This window comes from Ovis canadensis, chromosome 2 (assembly GCF_042477335.2).
Source record: "Ovis canadensis isolate MfBH-ARS-UI-01 breed Bighorn chromosome 2, ARS-UI_OviCan_v2, whole genome shotgun sequence".
Classification (NCBI taxonomy): Eukaryota; Metazoa; Chordata; class Mammalia; order Artiodactyla; family Bovidae; genus Ovis; species Ovis canadensis.
In genome coordinates, this window is record NC_091246.1 from 90,962,838 (window position 1) to 90,983,207 (window position 20,370).

The following is a 20,370-nucleotide window of genomic DNA, read 5'->3' on the forward strand; positions in this document are numbered from 1 at the left end:
AAGCAACCTAAATGTCCATCAGTAGAGGAATGGGTAAAGAAGATGTGGAACATATACTGTGGAATATTACTCAGCCATAAAAAGGAATGAAATTGTACCATTTGCAGAGATGTAGAGTACATCATGAGAAACGCTGGGCTGGATGAAGCACAAGCTGGAATCAAGATGCCAGGAGAAATATCAATAACCTCAGATATGCAGATGACACCACCCTTATGGCAGAAAGTGAAGAGGAACTAAAAAGCCTCTTGATGAAAGTGAAAGAGGAGAGTGAAAAAGTTGGCTTAAAGTTCAACATTCAGAAAACTAAGATCATGGCATCTGGTCCCATCACTTCATGGGAAATAGATGGGGAAATAGTGGAAACAGTGTCAGACTTTATATTTTGGGCTCCAAAATCACTGCAGATGGTGACTGCAGCCATGAAGTTAAAAGACACTTACTCCTTAGAAGAAAAGTAATGACCAACCTAGATAGCATATTCAAAAGCAGAGACATTGCTTTGCCAACTAAGGTCCATCTAGTCAAGGCTATGGTTTTTCCAGTGGTCGTGTATGGATGTGAGAGTTGGACTGCGAAGAAAGCTGAGTGCCGAAGAATTAATGCTTTTGAACTGTGATGTTGGAGAAGAGTCTTGAGAGTCCCTTGGACTGCAAGGAGATCCAACCAGTCCATCCTAAAGGAGATCAGTCCTGGGTGTTCATTGGAAGGACTAATGCTAAAGCTGAAACTCCAGTACTTTGGCTACCTCATGCGAAGAGCTGACTCATTGGAAAAGACTCTGATGCTGGGAGGGATTGGGGGCAGGAGGAAAAGGGGATGACAGAGGATGAGATGGCCGGGTGGCATCACCGACTCGATGCACATGAGTCTGAGTGAACTCCGGGAGTTGGTGATGGACAGGGAGGCCTGGCGTGCTGCAATTCATGGGGTCGCAAAGAGTCAGACACGACTGAGCAACTGAACTCAACTGAACTGAGAAGGACATAGAGTTTGTCATACAGAGCAAAGTAAGTCAGAAAAAGGAAAACAAATATATAATATTGCTTATATGTGGAATCTAGAAAAATTACACAGGTGAAATTATTTGCAAAGCAGAAATACACAGACATAGAGAACAAATCTATAGACACCAAGAGGGGAAGAAGGGTGGGATGAATTGGAAGGTTAGAATTGACATAAATATACTACCATGTATAAAATAGATAACTAAAGAGAACCTACTGTATAGCACAGGGAACTCTACTCAGTGTTCTGAGGTGACCTAAATGGGAAGGAAATCCAAAAAAGAGGGGATAAATGTGTATGTACATTTGATTCACTTTGCTGTACAGCAGAAACTAACACAACATTGGAAAGCAGCAATATTCCAATAAAAATTGATTTTAAAAAATGTTTAAAGGATGAAATTTTGCCTTTTGCAGTAACATGGGTGGACTTGGAGGACATTATGCTAAGTGAAATAAGTCAGATAGAGGAAGACAGACACTGTGTGTTATCATTTATATGTGGGATCTAAAAATTACAATGAACTAATGAGGATAGAGAAAAGAAGCAGATTCACAGATACAGAGAACAGACTAGTGGTTACCAGTGGGAAGGGGGTGGGGAGAAGAACATATGGTGGTCGGGGAATGGGAGGTGCAAACTTTGGATGTAAGACAGGCTACAAGGATGTATTGTACTGCTAAGTCGCTTCAGTCGTGTCCGACTCTGTGCGACCCCATGGACGGCAGCCCACCAGGCTCCCCCGTCCCTGGGATTCTCCTGGCAAGAACACTGGAGTGGGTTGCCATTTCCTTCTCCAATGCATGAAAGTGAAAAGTGAAAGTGAAGTCGCTCAGTTGTGTCTGACTCTTCGCGACCCCGTGGACTGCCACCCACCAGGCTCCTCTGTCCATGGGACTTTCCAGGCAAGAGTATTGGAGTGGGGTGCCATTGCCTTCTCTGGGATGTATTGTACAACACCAAAAATATAGCCAATATTTTGTAATAAGAGACTATAAAATTAAGAAACAAATCAAATGCACCACATCTCCCTCTCAAAACTGGTATTCTTTCATACTATATTGGTAATTGTACTCTCTCTTCACTGAGTTTTTTCTCCAATACCATCTATCCCTAATATTCTACTACTGACTTCCAAGTATGATACATATTCTCAGAGAAAAAATACTCCCAAGCATGGAGTTACCAGCAGTAAATGATCACTTAGCTTGGAAAACTATGGGATCCGTCTTTTCATTTGCTTCCAATGATAAGCATCCTCAAACTTCCACCTTAAAGATATAGTATTAGTCAAGAAAATGCAAGTTAAAGAGGCAACTGCTCTGCAAAGTACTACATGGTTAACTATTCCTCAGCATTGGTCCTCAATTTAGTGTTGTTTCCCCCCCAGTTTGGATTGGTCCTTTGTAATCAATAGAATGTGGTAGAAATAATGCTGCATGAATTTTGAGGCTAGGTCATAAGAAGCGTTAAGGCATCCACTGTGTACTCTTGGAATGCTTGTTTAGGGGAAGCCAGTCACCATGAAGGAAGTCTGACTACTTGGGTTTGACCCCTGGGTTGGGAAGATGCCCTGGGGGAGGGTATGGCAACCCACTCCAGCACCCTTGCCTGGAGAATTCCCATAGACAGAAGATCTTGGCAGGCTGCAGTCCATGGGGACACAAAGAGTTGGACACGACTGAGCAACTAAGCACACAGCACCCTGGGACTGCCATGTTGTAAGGAAGCCCAAACTAACCACATGGAGGGAGGGAAGGAGCGGAGGAGAGATGGGGGGAGACTGAGAGATTGATGTACAGCCAGTGCCTCTCTGTTGCTGGTATCTTGGCCCAGGAGCCAGACGTGTGAGTAAAGGAAGCATCTTATACATTGACCCTGGCAGATACCGCACAGAAAAGAACTGAAGAGTCCAGATTACAGTAAAAACCAAGGCCCTGGACAGAGGAGCCCTGGTGAAGACATTCCAGCCTCTCCAGCTGAGGCCCCAGATGTCAGAGCAGAGGTAAGCTGTTCATTCTGTGCCCTCTCTGAACAGTTGAGCGACAGAACAATGAGCATAAGAAAATTGGTATTGTTTTATACTATTAAGATTTGAGGTGATTTATATAGCAATTAGGGTTTCCCTGATGGCTCAGACAGTAAAGCGTCTGCCTGCAATGTGGGAGACCTGGGTTCGATTCCTGGGTCGGGAAGATCCCCTGGAGAAGGAAATGGCAATCCACTCCAGCACTCTTGCCTGGAAAATCCCATGGACAGAGGAGCCTGATAGGCTACAGTCCATGGGGTTGCAAAGAGTCGGATATGACTGAGAGACTTCACATGATGATACATTCACACATATAGCAATAGATAACCAAAACACACCATCTTATTATGTTTATTATTAGATGAATGAATGAAATCTTCCCTTGAGCAGAATTCAGTTAATGGTAAATGAAAGAGAATCTATGTTCAAAGATCCAGTGAAATGCCTACAGAATGGCTAGCAGTGATGTAGCTCATATGCCACCACCCCCACTGAAGTCTTTGCTAACAGATGTCAGCACTTTGTCCAACTGAGAGCACCCCTGATGTCCTGTCATTGCAGGGGTCTATGCAGCCAATGCTGTGGGCACATGTGATGGAGCCTACTTACCATCCCCATCTCAAATATTTACCTTTCTCCTTGTTCTTCAAAAGACTCTGAATCAAAAGTGAATAAGAATTCTTACTACTAAATATTCAAGATTAGGCTTGAGGGGTTTTTTGATGAACATAATTTTACATCATCTTTTATCTAAAAAGAAGCAATAAATTGAGAATCTTTCAAAAAGATTGAACAAATATTTGATTGAATGAAAAGGCATCTTCTAAAAATGTGTGGAATACAGCAGCTGCTGCTGCTGCTAAGTCGCTTCAGTCATGTCAGACTCTGTGCGACCCCATAGACGGCAGCCCACCAGGCTCCGCCATCCCTGGGATTCTCCAGGCAAGAACACTGGAGTGGGTTGCCATTTCCTTCTCCAATGCATGAAAGTGAAAAGTGAAAGTGAAGTTGCTCAGTCGTGTCCGACTCTTAGCAACCCCATGGACTACAGCCCACCAGGCTCCTCCGTCCATGGGATTTTCCAGGCAAGAGTACTGGAGTGGGTTGTCATTGCCTTCTCCAATATATATATATGTATATGTATATGTATATGTATATATATATATACACACATAAAATAATAATATAATAATAAAATATAAACTAGCTTGTTGGGATTTTAAAGAGTTAAAACTTTATGTATTTTGCTGTTTATCCCCCCCCCCAATTTTCTACAAAGAATACATTTATCTTTTGTAGTTAAGAAATAAAATGAAATTTAATCATGAATACCCAACCTACCTAAAATACCTAACAGTACAAAATGGGCACTGATCAACCTGGTGCATACCTGTTGGATATTATAACCTTGATCATACCAATTACTACCACTGAGGTGGGCAAAGAAGGTTGCTTTCTATATAATGCCTTTGCTGGAGCCTCTGAGAAAACAGGAACTTAATGAATTTAACTATACATTTACTTTAAGGGAACATTAGCTTTTCAGTTAATGGAATTTGGAGGATCCTCTGAAGTCTTCTTTATTTACCAGTGTCAGTCAGGGTCCCAGAAATAGAAATCAGACCAATAAATATTATTAATCAGATTTCGAGAACTGAAAAGACCAAAAAGGAACACTAGGGTATTTCAAAGGTAGTGATTATAGGAAGCAGCTTCTACCACTAGGGCTGAGGAACAGGTTGGGATTATTAGAAGTTAGCAGTTAAGAGGAAGGGCCTTTTAAGAGCCAAACCTCTGAGGAAAAGGTATTGAGTGTGTCTGGTGTGGTACCTCTGACCTCTGATGGGGCGAAATCTGCATCTGGCAAGATGAGAAAATTGCAAACTGGAACCAACTTCTATGCAAGCAGCTGCTGCTGCTAAGTAAGGAATCCGTTCTGACAGGCAGCAAACACACAGGAAGGAGCAAGTCCCTTCCCCCTCCAGCTTTCCACCTCCATCCTGTGCTCTCTGTTGACAGAGCTGGGGAAGAACTGTGGTTTGTGAGGGCCAACCCAGAGTCATAAACAGATTATAGGATAAGAGACACCATAATCTCAATATCTACCCTGTCTCTGCAATGCAGCTGGGAGTGCCCATTTCCAATATGTTATATTTAGCCAACATTAAGTATAATAATGTGCTATGAATATACAATGATGGATCATTTTACCTGTATTAAAAACCATCTTTCTACTAACCATGTCTACTTCTACTTCTGCTTTATTGATTATGCCAAAGCTTTTGACTGTGTGGATCACAACAAACTGTGGAAAAGTCTTAAAGAGATGGGAATACCATCTACTTCTACTTCTGCTTTATCGACTATGCCAAAGCCTTTGACTGTATAATCACAACAAACGGTGGAAAATTCTCCAATAGATGGGAATACCAGACCACGTGACCTGCCTCCTGAGAAATCTGTATGCAGGTCAAGAAGTAACAGTTAGAACTAGACACGGAACAACAGACTGGTTCCAAATTGGGAAAGGAGTACATCAAGGCTGTATATTGTCACCCTGCTGATTTAACTTATATGCAGAGTATATCATGAGAAATGTTGGACTGGATGAAGCACCAGCTGGAATCAAGATTTCTGGGAGAAATATTAATAACTTCAGATATGCAGATGACATCACCCTCATGGCAGAAAGTGAAGAAGAACTAAAGAGCCTCTTGATGAAAGTGAAAGAGAGTGAAAAAAATTGGCTTAAAACTCAACATTCATTAAACTAAGATCATGGCATCCAGCCCCATCACTTCATAGCAAATAAATGGGAAAAACAAAGGAAACAGTGGCAGACTTGATTTTCTTGGGCTCCAAAAAAACTGCAGATGGTGACTGCAGCCATGAAATTAAGACACTTGCTCCTTGGAAGAAAAGCTAGGACCAACCTAGACAGCATATTAAAAAGTAGAAACATTACTTTGCCAACAAAGGTCCATCTAGTCAAAGCTGTGGTTTTTCCAGTAGTCATGTATGGATGTGAGAGTTGGACCATAAAGAAAGCTGAGCATCAAAGAACTGATGCATTTGAACTGTGTTGTTAGGGAAGACTCTGGAGAATCCCTTGGACTGCAAGGAGATGCAATAAGTCCATCCTAAAGAAAATCAGTCCTGAATATTCATTGGAAGGACTGATGTTGAAGCTGAAACTCCAATACTTTGGCCACCTGATGTGAAAAACTAACTCATTTGAAAAGACTCTGATGCTGGGGAAGATTGAAGGCAGGAGGAGAAGGGGGCGACAGAGGATGAGATGGTTGGATGGCATCACTGACTTGATGGATATGAGTTTGAACAAGCTCCGGGTGTTGGTGATGGACAGGGAAGCTTGGCTGCAGTCCATGGGGTAGCAAAGAGTTGGACATGACTGAGAAACTGAACTGGATAGCCATGTCAGCCAACAGGTAATTGTAAACAAACCCTTGCATGATGCCTGGAAGCTTTTGGACTTGAACTCAGCTAAAACCTGGAGTGAGTCTTCATTACCAAAGAAGGATCAGAATGGCCCATTCTTAATTTTTTGGACTTTTCTTTTGCTCAAGAAAATTGTAACTAGTTTGAAGATCTCTGAAGTAATCTTTTCAGTAAGCTGAACTTCAATAGGAGTGCATCAATTTATATTAGGGGGTCTTTAAAGAAAAAACCTTCTGATTTTAAAGTTGTTATCAGAAATGTATTTTCTGCATCAGAAATATATTTCCAAACCACACATTATCCTTTTTATGATGACTCCTGGGAGAAATTCCTGGCTGATCTTGGTACCAAGAACAGATATTATTCTTCTGAGCAGTCAGTTTTTATCTTATGGACTCTGAACTATATAACTGATCACGTTATCTTTACTTAGCTGCTGACAGATTGCCTCCCTACTGTATCCACTACTCCACTGTATGTGTGAGTCACCATGAAATGCACTTTTTATTCTATTTCTGTCTAATCTTTTCCCCTGGTTTTATTTCCTTTATTCCACTTTTAACTTATAACACTTGAAGACATTTCACATACCCATTATAAACCTAATACACATTACAGAAAAGGCAAAATATATTTAAACACATATATAAGAAAACAAACAAAAAGAGTTTTATGGGTATTCTTGGGAAAGACATCGGACAAGATCAAGTGATGCAATTTCAAGCAATAGGCTGCTGCTGCTGCTGCTGCTGCTAAGTCGCTTCAGTCGTGTCCGACTCTGTGCGACCCCATAGACGGCAGCCACCAGGCTCCCCTGGCCCTGGGATTCTCCAGGCAAGAACACTGGAGTGGGTTGCCATTTCCTTCTCCAATGCAGGAAAGTGAAAAGTGAAAGTGAAGTCGCTCAGTCATGTCTGACTCAGCGACCCCATAGACTGCAGCCCACCAGGCTCCTCCATCCATGGGATTTTCCAGGCAAGAGTACTGGAGTGGGGTGCCATTGCCTGCTCCAAGGAATAGGCTGAGTAAAATTATATATAAATTTGAAAACAATGGAATATTTGAGACTGATGAAATGCTTACATCTTTATTGCTGCCACTGCAGAATATATAATATAAAAGAAGAACTGATATAGTATTCATAGTTTAAATTGCATTGATTTTACTTTGTGGCTATCTTTGTACATCCCTCTGGGTTCTTATTTATGCATCAAGTTCTGTATTTTGTTTTAAACAAGAAAAAGCTTTAAAAGACTCTTCAAAGTTGTGCTATAACATGAAATAACATTTGATTATGTCCAGAATCTAAACTTCTTCCCTTCTATCAAAATATATTTCCACTTTAACACTGAGGTCAATGGATAGCCACTTTTGCTAGAATATTGACTCATAGTTGCAAATATTCCTCAGGACACATGAACAGGGACAAATAAAGGTAAGAGTAACAAAGTATGTGACAAATGTACAAACGGCTTTTCTGCTTTGCCAAAATTTAAATCTCTTGACCTACATCTCTGGGGAGTAACTGGATCTCAGGAGAGTCCTGTGCAGAGGAGAGAGAGGCTCTTCGGCTGAGGAACTTGAATTCCCTGCCCCCATTCTCGCGGCTGTCACTTTAAGAAACCTAAACATTCCACCAGCATTTAGGATGAGCACTGGCGAGAAACATACTGTAATGTTTAACTACCTTATTACTGTCATTAGGTCAATTAACATCTCTGAGCCTCAGGCTCCTGGGAAAATCGTACACACCTGCCATTGCAGATAATCAAGAGGATCTGGCTAGCTAATGTCGGCGATAGAAGAGCCCATCTCAGAACAGGCCTCCAAATATGGTAGTTACAGTCATTATTGCTAAATGTCTCCTACATAAGAGGAGACAGATTATACTATATCCTCCTGGTGTTCCATTTTCTGTCAGGTTCGGGGAAGCAACTGTTGAAAGGAAAATCCATCTTTTAAGCAATCTGTTGTTTTTAATTACTTGAGACTAAAGCCAATGGCCAGAATTTGGGTTGAAGAGGCTGGCTGCTTGCTTTAAGAGGGGATTAGCTTTCTGGTGTGGAATAAACGTCACCCCTGGAAATTTAAAATGACATTGCTGTAGTTTTGGAAGCAATTTTGGCTCTTTAAGAATACCACATAAGAATTGTTTGCTGTCCTGACTGTGGTCCTTTGAAACATATGCTCTGGCTTGCTTGGTAACTCAGATGTCTAAGAGGTGCCACTTGCTGAAAACAGCTTTAAGTCAGTCTTTTTCCTCCCTGGTGGGAGCAGAAGGAACCCCGTGCGGTATAGTCAAAGCTATAGAGACAGTAGGAAATTCATCCTGTTGTTCATAAAATGTTTTCAAGAGAACCCTGCAAGAACTGTCCAGAGAGAGCTCTAAACTACTTAAGTAGCAACAATACTTAATGTCCAATACCCACCCAAACGATTACCTTTTTTCCATAGGGGCCACTTCACACAATCACATAAGTGAAGAAGTGAAGTCGCTCTGTTGTGTCAGACTCTTTGTGACCCCCATGGACTGTAACCTACCAAGCTCCTCCATCCATGGGATTTTCCAGGCCAGAATACTGGAGTGGGTTGCCATTTCCTTCTCCAGGGGATCTTCCCAACCCAGGGATCGAACCTGGGTCTCCTGTACTGCAGGCAGTCTCTACCGTCTGACCCACCAGGGAAGCCAATCATATATGAGACCATCAACTGAGAGAGATGACTAGGTTGTTGATTTACTCATAAATTTTATTGACTGTGGATGGTCCCAATTCTCAACAGTTTTCCTTAAAACTCCACTCAGAGAGGGCCCAGAAGAGTCTCTGACTCTGACTCATCTAATTCCATGGGTGGCAATATCTTTCACTGTGTTTACTACCACATGCTGGAGACTATTACTATTTACACTACTCTCCCTTCTATTAGAATGGGAGCTTCTGGGGGAAACATAATTTCTCTTTGCATTTCACATCTATATTGCCTTTTATATCTATATCTTTGTATTTCTATGTCACACATAATAGGTGTTTAATAAATATGAGTTCATTGAATTAAACCGTCTGCTCATCATGAAGCCAGTGCATGAAGTGTTAGAAATGCTTTAAACACATCCCACCTTTGCTTACTCGAAGCTTAAATTTAGAGGAGCTTGGATATGCAGATGACACTACCATTTTGGCAGAAAGTGAAGAAGAACTAAAGAGCCTCCTGATGAAAGTGAAAGAGGAGAGTGAAAAAGCTGGCTTAAAGCTCAACATTCAGAAAACGAAGATCATGGCATCCGGTCCCATCACTTCATGGGAAATAGATGGGGAAACAGTGGAAACAGTGGCTGGCTTTTATTTTTCTGGGCTCCAAAATCACTGCAGATGGTGATTGCAGCCATGAAATGAAAAGACACTTACTCCTTGGAAGGAAAGTTATGACCAACCTAGATAGCATATTACAAAGCAGAGACATTACTTTGTCAACAAAGGTCCATCTAGTCAAGGCTATGGTTTTTCCAGTGGTCATGTATGGATGTGAGAGTTGGACTATAAAGAAAGCTGAGTGCCAAAGAACTGATGCTGTTGAACTGTGGTGTTGGAGAAGACTCTTGAGAGTCTGTTGGACTGCAAGGAGATCCGACCAGTCCATCCTAAAGGAGACCAGTCCTGGGTGTTCATCGGAGGGACTGATGTTGAAGCTGAAACTGCAATCCTTTGGCCACTTGATGCGAAGAGGTGACTCATTTGAAAAGACCCTGATGCTGGGAAAGATTGAGGGCAGGAGGAGAAGGGGACGACAGAGGATGAGATGATTGGATGGCATCACTGACTCAATGGACATGGGTTTGGGTGGACTCCGGGAGTTGGTGATGGACAGGGAGGCCTGGCGTGCTGCGATTCATTGCAAAGAGTCAGACACGACTGAGCAACTGAACTGAACTGAAAATGGAGATTAAAAAGCACCAAGTCCAACCAACACATTATACATAATGGTTCTGAGAGGTGGAGAGGTAAACCGTGTTACCTAAGGCATCAGCTCTGACCCATAGCAGAGGCAGGACTGGCATCAACTGTCTGATTCTTCCTTCAGTATTTTCAGTTGATACGTAATAATACATCATTTTATTTTATTTTATTTTATTTTATTTTTTTGAACTTAAAGTAAAACTTTATTTGAAAATGTATTGAAATGTATTTTATTATTTTTTTTTTAGTTTTTTATTTTTTTAATTTTAAAATCTTTAATTCTTACATGTGTTCCCAAACATGAACCCCCCTCCCACCTCCCTCCCCATAACATCTCTGTGGGTCATCCCCATGCACCAGCCCCAAGCATGCTGTATCCTGCGTCAGACATAGACTGGCGATTCAATTCTTATATGATAGTATACATGATAGATAATACATCATTTTAGAACCAGAAAACCCTTTCTCTCAGGGTCCTTGTTTCTGTTGGTTGCCCATGGCAACTAAGGTTTCAGTGGGATTTCATCTCGTTTGTGGGTATCCACGGGATGAGTGCCCTAATCTCCCCATCCCATTCTTTAAAGTCCTCCCTTTGGTGTTCCAGAAGGAAAATAAAATTTCTCCCCGAGGATACCATTCTGATTTTCCACTTGAACTTTCATTTTCTTTTTGTCAAAATCAATTGATAACAAATTTAAGCTAATGTTGTTTTTTCCTCTTTTTTGGATAAATTTATCTCAGAATGAGAGCCCTCTCTCCATTGCTTGAATGTATTAAAACAAAATATTTAAACGTGTTTGTGATAGATCTTACAAATGAGATGTTTTGGTTGGCTTTTCCTAAGCTGAAAATGATTTTTATCAACCTTACAAACTGAAAGCATAAATATCATACAAACTGCTATATCAGCTATATTATAATTTAAATCTTTATACACAGAGGTGGTAGGCAAAAATGTCTATTTCTATAGAAATATTTTACAGGGTTTCAGTCTAGAAAGAATTTTTTAAGAGGAAAAAAGTCTAAAACAGAAGGTATATCCTCAAAGAATACTGCACATGTTACAAAATTTAAATAGAATTGGCTTATAACAAAATAATAATAACCACCATTTATATTTTGAGCTTATCATGTGTCAGGCATGATAACTGATAACTTTACTTTTATAAACTGACTCAGAGCTTATAACCACCCTACAAAGTAGACAGTACTATGATGTCTTTTATATAATAACTATAATGACCAGCACATTCACATCTTCTAGGCAACAGCTATATGCCAAAGCCTAATTTAAGCATGTCAGGTATTCTTATTATTTAATTCTTATAGTGCCCATGAAAGATTAGAATCATCCCCAAGTGAAAACCTGAGGTTCCATAAAGCTAAGTCATTTATACAAAGCCATGTAGTTAGTGAATGGTAGAGCTGAAAGGCAAACCCATATTCATCTAATCCAAAGTCCAAGTTCTGTTCACAGGCAGCAGTCCCCCTGAAATCAGGCAGAGGTTTGTGATTACTTCCCAACCCTGAACTCGCTGCATCTCTCCCTGCCGGCCTTCCACTATCTGTAGCCTGAGGTTCATAGGTTGACTTCGTTTTGTTTAGCAATTGTATTCACAGTTTTTAACGAGCAGAATTACATGGATACCATCCCATCAGCACCACTGGGGCCACAGACTTGGAGCAGAGGACTTGGTCACTCAAGGCTTTATTATTATTATTTTACTTTCTGGGCATGCCCCATGGCATGCAAGATCTTAGTTCTCCAACCAGGGATCAAACCTGCACGCCCGGCATTGGAAGTGTAGAGTCTAACCACTGGACCACCAGGGAAGTCCCTCAAGGCTTTATTCTTGTGGAGGGTGTGTGTGTGTGTGTGTGTGTGCGCGTGTGTGTGCGTGTGTATGTATGTGTTTGTTGCAACAGGGAGGCTGATATCCCAAAGGTAGGGCCAAGAAGACTGGAATAATGAAATGGTGCTCAGGAATCTCAGGACAGTGCCTGCTTACCAACTGCCATGGAAATATTTTAGTATTTTCGGAAGTGACATTAGCATAAAGCAAATGCATATCCAGTAATAAATTTCACACAAAAAGGAAAAAACACTCGTGGTTAATGACAGGAAGTAATGAACAGCAGTACAACGTAGAGATTGACTTGAAGCTTAGTCTCTGGAACCACGCTGATTGGACTCAAATCCCTGCTTCCTAGTCATGTGATACTGACAAATTGCTCAGCCTCTGTACCTCAGTTTTCTCATCTGTTAAACAGGTGCCGTGATAATACTTAACTCAAATGCTGTAAGGAGTATTGAGAAAGGTCATCCAAGTAAAGCCCTTAGAAGAATATCTAATGCATAATGTGTATCAGCTATTTTTCTAAGACTATATATGTCTTCAGAGGGCAACTCTGTGCCCTCTCTTTAATGTAGGGGACTTTAGAAGCCTTTCTTGTAGTAGTTTGCCACCACCAAGCCCTTTATGCTCCTGTAATGTTCACTTATTTAATACTACCTCTCAGAAAAGTTGTTTTCCTGAATTTTTCAATCTGAAAGCCTTAGGGTTAATAAAACTCTTAATTGGCTACATTAATGAAGAACAGTAAAGACATAGATAACCCAGAAAGACAGTTAATGTTGAAGATTATTCCTTCTTGGCTTTTAAAAAACACTTTCTGGAATTTGTCCCTTGAGGATTAACCTTTACTTCAATTCATCAGATATTTATAGAATGCCCATTTTATGTCTTGTTTTGTGGTATGCAAGGCATACAGAAATTAATAATATAAAGTCCTTGACATTGGGGGAATCAGTCTAGCATGAAAATGGACCTGTGAATAATCTTTTACAATAAAGACTTTTATAAGGTGAATGGAAGCATCTTCTCTGCTTAGGAAATCATGTAAAGTTCCATGGATGGGTAAGTGTCCCCTTTAGGGGGCAGGAAGGAAGGGACATTCTAGCCAGGAGAACACCATGTGCAAAGGAAAAACATGGAGACCAGAAAAAGTGTGACACGTCCAGGGAACATCAAGGACCTCAAGGACTACAGAGAATGTTGTACCTGGGAGCGTGGAGGGGGAGGACCCAGACCAAGAAAGACTTCGTTTGCTCTTCTGCGGAGCCTGGACCTAATCCTCTAGATGAAGGGTCTCCTCAGGAGGAGCAGAGATCACAGCGGCAACAGGGGGCAGGTTGGTGCTGAGAGGACATCAGGAAGAAAGTTAACTTTGTCTTTATGTTCTTCTTGCACTGACTTTGGTGATGCATTGTCCCTTTGCATTGTGACACCAGATGTACCAAGTAGCAGAAGCCAGCTGGACCATAAGCCATAGAGTATGCTGCGGACATGCTCTCAATGAGCTAGGCCTGTGCTTCTAGAAGGAGCCTCCCTCAAGCAGGGTTTGTGTGTCCCTAACTCGCACTCCCACATCATTTGTCTCTATTTCTACAGTGCTCTTAGCACACTGAATCCTTCCATTAGATGTCTAACTGCCACTCTGGCCAGGGCATCCGAGGATAATGCCTCTTGCTTGGGCCCTGGTGAGGTTTGTAAGGCACTAGGCGTGAATAGGACAGCAGTGTGATCCCTGATATTCAGCTGCACTTTGGATAAAAATCCCAACAAGGCCCTTCTTAAGTCCCATGGACAACTTGCACTCCACTAGCTCTTGGCTCCTCAAGACCTACACTGCATAACACACGAATATGCACACACAAGCGCACATGCATATACACACACACCTTACCTCAGACTACCCTGTGGCTTTGGAGCCACGAGGGCTCAGGCAGCTGTATCCAGCCAAGCAGCACTGTTACAGGAAGCACAGGCCACAGACGCAGACAGATGCCATAGACAACGCTTGTGTCTCTCCCCTCAAATTCCTGTGTGGAAACCTAGCTCCCAATATGATAGTGTTAGGGGGTCAGGCCTTTGGGAAGTGGTCAGGCCACAAGGGTGGAGCTCTCAAAAATGGGATTGGTACTGTTATAAAAGAGACCCCAGAGAGCTCCCTTGCCCTTCTGTCATGTGAGAACATCCATCTACGAACCAGGAACTGACTCTCACCACCCATCAAATCTCTAGGCACCTTGATCTTGGACTTCCCAGGTTCCAGACTATGAAAAATAAATTTCTATTGTTTATAAGCCGCCCAGTCCATTCTGGAATGACAGCCTAAATGGATTAAGACAACAGGCTACAGTGGAAGGATAGGAGCAGCCTTGCCCCTGCAGATAAAGGAGACCCCCAAGTGCCACTGTAATGTCCTCTGCATTTGGACCAGGGTCCTGACCTGGCTCATGAGGCTATGAACCACTATAATGTGGGTGTTAGTGTTAATTTACTCTTATTTCTATATGTTATTGGAGAAATATAGAAAAGTTCAAAGTTCAAATATAATACTTATATTTCTACCACCTAGAATTAATAACTGTTAACGTTTTATCATAGTTGCTCTCAGCATTCTTTAAGAAACAAAAACTTGTAGATAAATCTAAATATCTCTTAAAGATGACTCCCTCATTCCTCATTCCCTTTCCCAGAGGCTATGATCAAAATAAATTTTGAATGTGTAGTACCAAATTAGTTTTCACCATTTTACATATATATAGTAGTATCCATATGCTGTCATCTTATTTGTGCTCTTAATTTTATAAAAGTCAGTATATAATTTTACTTTGTTTCACATATTATTATTATTTTACATACATTCTTGATGATTTTAACTGGTCTAGATCATCATATAACTATATCATAATTTATTTATTTTCTTACCTACTGAGAGGCATTAAGGGAGTAGTTAATTTTTTTGGTGATAAAAAAAAATATGTTATAATGAACATCTCTCTATCTCTATGCCTACCTGTCTGTCTGTCTGTCTGTCTCATCTTAGTTTAAGACTTAGATGCCTAGAGAAGGTTAAGTTGGGGAGCCAATTTTATGCAATAATGCCTTAAATAGGTTTTCTTTTCAATGCAAATCAAAACCACAATGAGGTATCACCTCACATTGGTCAGAATGGTTATCACCAAAACGTCTACAAATAATTAATGCTGGACAGGGCATGGAGAAAAAAGAACTTTCCTAGAGTGTTGGAAGGAATGTACATTAGTGCAAACACTATGGAAAACAGTGGTTATTTAAAAAACTAAAAATAGACATACTATATGTTCCAGAAATCCTATTCCTGGGTATATATCCAGAAAAGATGAAAGCCCTAATTTGAAAAGATACAAGCACCCCAATGTTCACAGCAGCACTATTTACATTAGTCAGGGCATGGGAACAACCCAAGTGCCCAGCAACAGATGATTGACTTAAGGAGATGTGGTATATGTATATACAAGGGAATATTACTCAGCCATAAAAAAGAATGAAATATTGCCTTTTCAGCAACATAGGTGAACCTAGGGAATATAATACTTAGTGAAATAAGTCAGACAAAGAAAGATGAATATTATAGGATATCACTTACATGTGGAATCTAAAAAATAATTAATAGAAATGTACAAAACAGAAACATACAGACATAGAAAACAAACTTATGGATACTGAAAGGGAAAAGGAGTGGGGGAGGAATAAATTAGGAGCATGGGATTAACAGATACAATAAATGGATAACAACACATAAAATAGATAAGCAACAGGATTTACTGTATAGCACAGGGAACTATGTTCAATATCTTAGAATAACCTATAATGGGTAATAATCTGAAAAAGAATATATAACTGAATCACTTTGAATTATACCTGGAACTAACACAGTGTTGTAAATCAACTGTATTTCCATAAAAATATAGCTTTCCTTCTCTTAGGGTGTAAATATCATAAGGTCCTTTGGTAACTAGTACTCACTCAGTTCATCTTGGTTAAGTGAATGAATGGTGGAAATATGATAGGTAAATGAAAGAAGGATTAGTTAACAAGCTACTTTTAGATTTATTTATCATAAATATCTATTGTATGTATTCATTGTATATCCATGACTAATATTACTGGCAATCTACATCTTTAACAAATAACCTATTGTTACTTTTCTTTAAACTATTATTAAATACTTTTTAATGCATCTGTTTATAAGTAAATGGATTTTTTCAAAGAGTTATAAAATAATTGCTTTTAATATTGCTTCTCTGGTGTCACTGTGTGGAAAGTCCTTTTTATTTTTGTCATGAGCAGTGAAACTTCAGCATACTTTTCTATATAGTCACAAATTTTTAATTAAGAAAGCATTCCTAATTTAGTCTCTAAATTAAGTGTTGAACTTAGAAGGACATAATCACAATGTATATGTGTTTTCAAAGATATCTTTATCTCTCCCTGTTCTTTTCACTTAAAATTACAAACACTATTTATGCTCATTGTAACAAACCAAGCAGTGTTCATTTAATCCAAAAATATTTGTTAAGGCTCACTATTTTCCAAGCAATCTGATAAGGCAGGTAGATATAATAAGATGAATAGGTAGGAAATCAGAGATTCATATCACTCTTTCAACAAATGCTGCTAGATATCAGGGACTAAATCATGTCCTAAGGATACCCAAATGGGTAAGACATCATGATTGGTTTTTAGAGCCTACTGCCTGGTAAAAACATAGAGAATATACAAGATACTCTCTACTGGAGAAGAATAAAACATACAGATTTATGGCATCCCTAGGTGATCTGGGGAATTTTTGGTTGGCTGGAGCTGAGGTAAAATTAAGCCACTGTGCCATGTGGAAAGTCTGATAAAATATTAAGCCCCACAACTGAGAGATAATCAAGGCAAATGAAAGAAATAGTAGTTTGTAGGCTAACATCAAAGGCCTGAGTCAGGTCTAGTTTCTTTCTTTTCTTTTTTTTTTTTTAGGTCTAGTTTCTTAGTAACTTTATAAACTTAGAAGTTTATAACATAGTGAACATTTCTTACTCCTTTTCATATAACTTCATTTTGAGGGACAATTTAACTAAATTGAAGAGAATATTAAAACTGTGGCTTGAGAAGTCTTTCTTTCAGTTCCTTTAAGGCCAGAAGTATATAACCACATTAAAAGTAAAATTTAGCACAAAGAACATTTTCAAGCTTTTAATAGGGGAATGTGTTTGTCCTTACGTTTTCTGATCCAACAATTCTTTTCTAACAAAATGGAATTGATTTTTACCAAGGCTGTAAGCCTGATGGCTGTTTGAATGTGTCTTATATATTTTGTTATCTTCCGTTAGAAAAGAATAACATTGATTTGTATATTCTATCCTATTATACATGTGTTGGTGTGTGTAATTTCTTAGTGATAGATAAATAAAGAAATAAAATGATACAAGAATAAATTCCAGCTCTTATAACCTGAACTTCAAATCCTAACCTAAAGACATTTTCTCCTCTACAAAAATAATGGAAATAAGATCAAATGTACTTTCTTAGAAACACAATTTTAAACTGTCTTTTAAGAAGTCATTCATTTCAGAGTTTGTCCCTGGCTTCAATAAGAGAATAATTTCCTTAATCTTTTCTTTCCCTGAATCTAGTCTCCTTCTCTTTCTAATCTGTTTTGTTTTCCACAAAGTTCTTTTAAAACATGAAATACCCATATGTGTGTTTCTTTCTTCCCTTCAGCAGCTGCATTCTCCACCACATATTTACATAATCTGGTTGACCAGCTCATCAGTCCGTCCCTTCATGTGGAAATTACTGGAGTCCACAGGCCTCTCAGGGGTGGCGCTGCACTAATTATTTGTATGACATTGCTAGAGGAGCCATACTTGCTCCAGACTCATTTTGAACTTATCAAGGAAGGATGTGGATGACATCAGGGAAGGATTTTACAAGACTCTGTCTAGACTGCCAAAACAATCTGTGGTGGGAGAAAATTGCGTAAATATGGGCTACCAGGAAACAGTCATTTTTCTTCTCCCCTCCTTGTGGTCTTTTTTTGGTGTGGGACAGAGTGCAGCCTGGGTTGGCAATTCTGTAAATTATACTCTTTGAATCATGTAATAATAACTCAAGGACCAGAATGATTTAATGCCATATGGTAAGTGAATGTGGGAATCATCTCAGACCAAATAAATAAATAGAAGAAGCAAGTGACTCTGAGCTAGTTTTAACTTACATGTTTCTTCCAAATTTCTTAGTTTTATCCAAGGTTTTGTGGGTATTCCAGATAGACAGATACTCTAAGGATAAATAATGGGTGGACAAGTAATGATCCAGAATTTCTCCTTTGTATGGAAGACAGTTTCAACCCGGAGCCAACCCATTGGTATGTATAAGGCAGTCTATGCCTGCACCCTAGCTACTTGGATCTGGTGGAGCGGAGCCTCTGATCAGTTTAATTGGAAAATAAAAAGATAGCCAATGCCCTCTATGTTCCAGATTGTGTTTTTTTCCAGACATACAAAGATCCACTGTCTTAATGTGGTTATTTGCTTGGTCCAACTCTCTAAGAGCGTTACTGGGTGAGTTTTCTTCATTGAATCTACTTTTTAATTCTTGCACCCAAAAATCAACACAAAAAAGAAAACAGATGCACTTCTCGAAGTGTTAGGCCCGACAAACCTGTGTTATAGGCAACTTTTTTCTCTGTTTTTAACAAAGCCTGACACACAGAAAGGGAATCAGAGTTACATAGAACTGAATACAAAATCCTAAAAAAAGATTATTTTTCTTCCTCCATAGTTTCCTTCTCTGGATTCCTATTCCATTTTTGGCCTAAATTCTCTTTACCCTACCTACTAACCACCATATACCATTTACCATTATGCCACTTTAGATCATCAAAATCTATTCCAAACTGGCCTATTTGGGGCACAGTTTTTCAGACTAGATAAAGTTACTGAACATTCAGACTAGGGTATAAGTGACCAACTATGCCACATAACAAATCATCTAAAAACTTAGTAGCTTAAAACAGCTAATATTTTTGTTATATTTCATGATTCTCTGGATTGGCAAGGACCAGTTTGGTGGTTTCTTTACCAGTCACACTTGACTTTTTTTATGAGGTTGCAAGCAGATAACCTCTGGGCTACAGATAGGACTTGGTGATTGGCTCCTTGTTGTTTCTCTACAGGCCTTTCATCTTCCAGGGCCTCACCATATGGTCATTCTCTCTATCAGAGTAACCTGGCTTTCTTACATGATGGCTTAAGGCTTTAAAGGAATAAACCAAGTTTCCAAGCCTTCTTAATGGGCTTTGAGGTGTCAGCAGATTACTTTCTTCTTAGGCCCAACCTAGGTTCATTGAGGAAACACAAACTCTGACTCTTGGTGGGAGGGACAGTATGTACACACAGAGAGGAACAGAATTAGTTGGAGCCATTTGTAAAGCTTAACTGTATACTAGGTATCTATCTATTAGGTAAGAAAGAAAGAGGGAGAGAGAGAGAGAAGAAGGAAGGAAGGAAAAGAAAATGAATGAAAGATATATACAAAAGAGAAAACAAAAGGATTTTCACAAAAGTTGATCCTTTCAGGAGTGCACTTCTATTGTTGGGCATCTTGGGCAGCATGACTAAACTACAAAGGAGATGACCTGAAGTACACGTCCAGTTCAAATTGCACCAGGTGGAGACATTTTACATTGACTTAAGTCAATCTATTCTGGTCATACCTCCACATCTGTCCTGAGAACATAGCTCCCACCTCAACCTTAATTTATGAAGAACTGGGATGACCAGCTAACCTCATTACACAGCACAATCTTCTGCCATACAATGAGAAACCTTGGAGAATCTATGAACTGGATAAGAGGTAGAGGCCAAATAAGCAAGGGTAAAATGAGTATATATGAAGTCTTTGAGACAGAAAATGTGGTGTGGATGGGCAACAGTGAGCAGCTGAGGTTCAAAGGGGAATTGCCATTAGAAATCCAAGGTTCTGGTCACATTTCTGTCATTTGCCGAGAATGTGACCTCTACCAGATCGTTGGAGTTCTTGA